The sequence below is a fragment of the Salvelinus alpinus genome, chromosome 6 (genome assembly GCF_045679555.1).
Source record: "Salvelinus alpinus chromosome 6, SLU_Salpinus.1, whole genome shotgun sequence".
Lineage (NCBI taxonomy): Eukaryota > Metazoa > Chordata > Actinopteri > Salmoniformes > Salmonidae > Salvelinus > Salvelinus alpinus.
The window spans coordinates 66,100,285-66,107,100 of record NC_092091.1 but is presented as its reverse complement, the minus strand read 5'-3'; the positions used below and the strand labels follow the sequence as shown (position 1 = coordinate 66,107,100).

The following is a 6,816-nucleotide window of genomic DNA, read 5'->3' as shown; positions in this document are numbered from 1 at the left end:
CAGTCCAAACACATATGTTCTCTACAGCATAGAGACAGAGAAATACCACCGAGACTGTCTGAAAGATTCATAGTAAACTGAGCAATTTCTCAGGAGGTGTACTTCAAATTATAAGCACTAGATGTCCCCATCTACCTTGTTTATTTATACTAGCCAGCACCTGCCACAGTTCAAATCAAATGTTGTCACATGCTTCGTAAACAACAGGTGTAGACTAACAGGAAAATGCATACTACAGCCCTTCCCAACAATGCAGAGAGAAAGAAAGTAGAGAAATAATAATACGTAATAATACAAGTAATATTAAATACACAATGAGTTGGTTGTTTACAAAGGTATCAGGTAACCATAAAGTTCAGGATAGACAATATTTTTATGTAAAAAAAAAAGTAGAAATGATACATGTGTGCATATACTTTTCACAATACACAATGTGCAAATAAACATTTTCTAAAATGTAAATTCCTCATCTGCTATGAGAAGTCTACTTAGTCTGCCATGACCAAGAACACAGGTTTACCTTGTTTTTACAACAGAGACTAATAACACGGCAAATAGCTGCTCCAACTCGGGCCCTGTGACGAGAATAACAGCTGGCACAGAGCTCCTTAAAACAGGTGACACTGTTAACAGTCCTGTTCAGTCATGGTTGTTGATCTACTAACAGGATTTGGGTGGACACAGTTGTCTATGTTTGTATGGTTTTACATTGCCATTCAATTATTATTGTTTAGGATGGAATAGCCTAGTCCTTTGATCATATGGGCTAGGCAGGATAAAAAGAGGTTTTGAAATACAGGACTAAAATCCTTGTTTTGTATAGAAAACAATTGTGTGAAGGGCAATCATTCACAGTGCATTGACTTCTCACACTGCTCTCACATTCACAAACTAGTAATGGGTCGTTCGCGAAACGAGTCGTCTCTAATAGCTCTTGTAGCTCTTGTAGGTGAATGTTGGGAGCCCGCTCGCTTATCAGAAGAGCCGAATCTATTTATAAAAATATTAAAAAATTAAGATATGAATAATCAAAAGATTTAAATTAATAGAATGAACTAATTCAAAGAACAAAAAAATTTATAAAATAATATAGCCCTAAATGCTCAAGCGCACACACACATTCGTTCTGACTGTCTGCTCAGCCTCACCTGTTGTTCCTGTCAATCAGACACGCAGTGTCAACCAATGAACCAAAGATGCGTGAGGGAGGGTCGAGCCAATCTGCACACATCAACAACAGTCACCCACGAAGCATTGTTCGCTCCACAAAAGCCGCGGCCCTTGCAGAGAAAGGGGAACCACTACTTCAAGGTCTCAAAGCGAGTGAAGTAACCGATTGAAACGCTATTAGCGCACACCACCGCTAACTAGCTAGCCATTTCACATCCGTTACACTTACCCCCCTTTCCCGCAGCAACCAGTGATCCGGGTCAACAGCATCAATGTAACAGTATAACTTTAGTCCGTCCCCTCGCCCATACCCGGGCTCGAACCAGGGACCCTCTGCACACATCAACAACAGTCACCCACGAGGCGTCGTTACCCATCGCTCCACAAAGGCCACGGCCCTTGCAGAGCAATGGGAACCACTACTTCAAGGTCTCAAAGCGAGTGACGTAACCGATTGAAACGCTATTAGCGCGCACCACCGCTAACTAGCTAGCCATTTCACATCCGTTACACCAGTTTATGCCAAAGTCTATGTCTGTAGCAAAACAAGGCCAAATTGATATTGCATTGGCTAAAATGATTGCCACCGATTTCCAGCCATTTTTGATTGTGGAGGACAGAGGTTTTAGAAATTATAGCAATAGTCTAAATCCAATGTACACAATTCCAAGCAGGAAAACCCTTTCAAAATCACTTATTCCACAACTGTACGAGAGCACACAGGCTTCAGTGTGGGAAAGAGTCCAAAAAGCTACTGCAGTTTGCCTTACCGCTGACTGCTGGACATCAAGGGTAACCACTTCTTAAATGTCGGTTACATGTCACTTCATTGAAGATTTTTTGATGTCTAGCTGTCTTCTGGACTGCTTTGAGTTCAGCGAAAGACACACCTCAGAGATCTTGGCAGAGGAACTGTTGAGTATGGCAAGTAGATGGAAAAGTGGTCTGTTGTGTTAGCGACAATGCAGCTAACATAACCAAAGCCATGAAAATGTTTAAATGTCAACCTGATTGTAAGAGATGCTTTGAAGGTGATGAAGCCCACCGTGGACAAAGTGAAAGCAGCTGTGGAATACTTCCACAGGAGCACAGTAGGTTCTGAAAAACTAAAGTCTACACAACACCAGATTGGGATGCCTGAGCTGAGGCCTAAACAAGACTGCACTACAAGGTGGTCATTATATATGTTGAAACGGTTTCTTGAGTCAAAGGATGCCATCATCTCTACCCTGGCCATTGTCAATGCACCTGTTGATGCTCTGACCCAAGAGGAATGGGAGGTGGCAGAGGAGGTGTGCAGAGTCCTGGAACCCTTTGAGCAGGTCACTGTGGAGATCAGTGGAGAGAGGTACAGTAAGCAGTTATTATTTAATCTAGTATTATATATGTATATGAGCAGTAGATGAGAATGTAGTATCAGTAGACAAAACATGAACCTGAACTAATAAGTTACTGTTCTCTCTTTTCAGCTATGTGACAGCCTCAAAAATGATACTCCTGTGTAAGGGTCTGCAGCGAATCACAGCCAGCCGCCAGAGAGAAGTAAATGTAACCATAGGACATGTGACAGAGTTGATGGACACCCTATGTTCATCAATGGACAGAAAGTTCCACAGAATGGAATATAATCACGTGCTTTCAGAAACCGCTGCACTTGACCCCAGGTTTAAGAAGTTAGCCTTCAGTGATGCCAGAGCGATTGATGAGGCTCTTCAAAGAATAACCTCAGCAGCAGGGAGGGACAGCCCCAGCAGTCAGCTGGCTCAGGCACCAGGGCAACAGGAAGAAGAGGGATCCGATGGAGCAGAAGCACCAGCAGTAGTGCCACAAACGTCTGCTGTTTGACGAGAGAGCAACTGGGGATGCAGCACGAAGGAATCCCTCAGCAGATGCCATAATGGAGGTCCGATCCTATTTGGAGGATCCCCTCCTCCAAAGATCTGCAGATCCTCTGAGCTGGTGGAAGAACAAGGCTTACTAAAGTCATGACCGGGAGAATCTGCATAGTTGCCACTTCCGTTCCCTCTGAGAGGGTCTTCTCGAAAACGAAACAAATAATTACTGAAAGAAGAAACCACATCAGCCACTCGAAAGTGAGGCAGCTTGCATTTCTGAATGCAAATATCTCATAAAAGCAAAATATGGTCAGCATTGCTGTGTGCTGCTGGTTATAACATGGCAATAAAAAAGAGAGAAAAGAGGGACTAGTTTAATATTTAAGTGGGATGCTGCAGTTTTGCACGTTGTTATTTATTTTTATTTTATATGGTGCAATATTCTATTATTATGTTGTTCAGATTGTATTCGTTTTGAATTGTTACATTTATATGCTCTTTGTTTATATACATTTTAAAAGTTTTACTTTAAATGCACATGTGTAATAGCATCCTTCTTTTTTACATTTATTTCAATTTGTGGGTTGCTGTTTTGCTGCTGTTTTGCAAATTGTTATTTATTTTTCTTTGTTATGGTGCAATATTTTATTATGCTGTTCAGATTCTATTCGTTTTGAATGGTTAGATTGATATGCACTTTGTTTATATACATTAAAAAAGTTATACTTTAAATTCAAATGTTTAATAGCATTATTTTTCAAAACAAACCAATGCATTTTTAAATACATTGTGGTTAAGGTAGAGTATGATTTCATTTAATCATTTAATTCGAATTGTTTTAACACCAATCATAGTCAAACTATCGCAAACTGTTTGACTTGAAGTAATACAAAACATATTTTTTTTAAAGAGCCGTTTGGGAGCCAAAAGAGCCGGCTCTTTTTGGTGAGCTGAGCCGAACGAGCCGGCTCACTGAAAAGAACCAGAATGCCCATCACTATCACAAACTGCTGTGGGCACAAAGAGGGAGGAGCCTGAGCTTAGTGTGCTCGTAACGCACACCTATGTATACACTACGTACAGTAAGCAGACTGACTGGTTGGCGATATTGTTAGCTAAGTAGCTTATATCTTTACTTTTCTAATAGAAGGCGACATTAAACCAGGGAAATTGAACAGCGTTCTGCTGGAGAATTAGTGATTTTCAAGAGGGTTATGCACTTTGGTGTTGGAAAGACGCTCATAGGAAAGTAGGGTAAAAGGTTGATTTTGCTCCACATCTTGAAGCTGTGCGGTGTTGTTACACGAAGTCGGCTACTTGCACTTCTGAGACTCAGCATACGGTACGATATTTCAGTTGGTCTTCTTACACATAAGTAGACTACAGCTAATGTATTGTTTGTAAGTTACGGATTTTAGAAAGTAAATAACTTGGCAAGACATTGTTAATGTATTTCGCTGCTTGTCAAGTGACAGGGACTGTCTGACTCTGTCAAGGCATAATGTGACACGTTTACATGTCGGTTGTTATCACGGGGTTGTCTTTTTAAAAACATGTATATCAGAGTGACTTGTCATCTGTCCTGGGCACATTTCTCAGAATAAGTTTTAAAGTATCTGTCTATACAGCTTGATTCTTGTAAATGCCTGGACACAATCTGTCACCTTTCATTCACCTTTATTGTGCCTCACGTGACATTTTGCCAAGGTTTATTGCTGAAGTTATCCACATGTTAATGCTATGGAGCCCAGACGAAGGTGTTTAATCAGAGCCACGAACATAAAGTACATTTGGCATCTACTGTAACATAAGTCATAATTATTTGTAGGCTTCCTGCTATTCATTCTGCAGAGGTTAACAGATATGTGACACACACACACACACTCTTCCAACTTCAGCAAACTTGGGAAACAAAACATGGTAGTATGAAGGGTATTTTTTAAATGAGTTTTGGACCGGACTGGTACTCTTTATCATCTTTCTGTGATGAAGAGGTCAGGGTATTGGGTTACTACCTCATGGGATCACATTCAAACAGACACCCATCAATGTTTCATGGTTGGCCATATTTTATTTACAGTCTGGTTGGGTGTGGACCGTTCTTTATACCTCAATGGTGTGAACTATACAGGGATTGTTTTACATCAAAGTTGTTATAGGAAAATCAGTGTTGATAGAAATTGATTTTAACACAATTTTACTTGATGCAAAAACCCTACTCTGTGTAATAAAACTCAGTCAAAACTGTTTGCTATATGCAGTGTATTTGAAGTGAACTTTTTTGAGAAATGTTGAATTTTGCTGTCAGCATACTGTCAGCACACTCACTGTGGAAGTTGGGAGTTGGCACCAGAAAATGCACACAGAGGGCAGCTTTTTGAAGTCCTTTCATTTACTCCTGGGAACTGTCAGTGGATGTTACAGTGTTTAATTCTAGCACACTGACTAAATTGATCTGATTTCCTGCTCAGGTGTTGTTTCTGTATAATAGTAGGAAGAGTTGATTCCAGGCTCAGTTGTCCTGATTAGTGTAAATATTAGGGTTGATGTCATGAAAGTACAGTATGTGCTGAATAACTAGGAAAATCTGAATTGTGGACTTGTTGTAATTGGGATTTTACAGTATGTACAGTAGTGTCTGTTTGTGTACTTGTGTACTTGTGTTTACATCTGTGTGCATTTTCCATGTGGATTTCCAGGCCAATGAGAATGGCAGTCTGTTCCTACCCACACAGAACCTAAAGAGAGAATGTAGCGAGCCCCTCTTGACCAGTGGAGGCTGGTGTGATGAGCTATAGGAGGACGGGCTCATTGTAATGGCTGGAATGGAATAAATGGAACACTATCAAACATGGAAACCATGTTTGACTCTGTTCCAATTATTCCATTCCAGCCATTACAATGAGCCCGTCCTCCTATAGCTCCTCACACCAGCCTCCCCTGCACTTGACACACACCTCGCCTTCATATGGCCTTTCCAGAATTCTAGTTTACCCACATACTGACCTAGTAGTAAACAGCTTTAAGATGCTCTGCCTCGTGATCTTTAACCACACAGACTAGTGAGGTCATATCCCACAAGTCTCATCGCTCCAACTGAGGCACCTTGCATTGAGAAAGGGCTGTGATATAGGGCCTATACCTAACGTAAACAAATAATTCATATCACCATGTCAACATAGCAGGGGACGGAGACTTTATATAGCAAGATATTGGCTTTGTAACACGTGAATGCACTGGAAAAGTAAGGAGTTTTTCTGCTAAGTAACCACATGTGTGTGATCAAGTCAAGTGAGGAGGCAATGTGAAGGGTTGTCCCTTTTAAATCCCTGACATGCATGTCAATGGAGCATTACACAGGCTAGCTGGTTTAATTTCACATAGTGGAATGTCTGGTTTGACCACTTCAGTCTACAGTGAGACCTGTAGGGCTAACCCAAGCTATTGAGGACAGAGTATCATGTAACACCGTTTACCCAGGGCACTGAGATATGAATATAATCGTGTACTCATCAACTCCCATTGGCTATTTCTAACATATGGTGCAACACTTCATAAGCTATGTGTGTGTCAGTGAACAGTTGGTGTTCTCTCTACGTCATAGATGGTTGTCAATCAGAAGGCACAAGCAGCTGAGAGTGCCGCTAACTGGTGATCCTTGAGCTTGAGGTCCTTCCGATTATCCTGACAGGCTGTTGTTAACGTTGCAGAATGTGCTGCTTTTTCAACAAGCACAGAGGGCATGCTCGGTTAAGTTTGTTTTGAAAATCATCTCTCTGACTAGGCCAGGGAACAAAGTGACCAGCCATGC

The 6,816-nt window shown here is 41.1% G+C and overlaps 1 protein-coding gene across 3 annotated transcripts in view; it reads left to right on the top strand.

Annotated features, from left to right (window-relative positions):
* Positions 1 to 4,072: 4,072 nt before the first annotated feature.
* LOC139579123 (FHF complex subunit HOOK-interacting protein 1A-like) overlaps positions 4,073 to 6,816 on the top strand; it is a 39,360-nt gene continuing 36,616 nt past the window's right edge. For all 3 annotated transcript variants that reach the window (XR_011675674.1, XM_071407420.1, XM_071407419.1), the window contains exon 1: positions 4,073 to 4,347. The gene's annotated coding sequence lies outside the window, so the exon portion shown is untranslated. The remainder of the gene's footprint in view (positions 4,348 to 6,816) is intronic.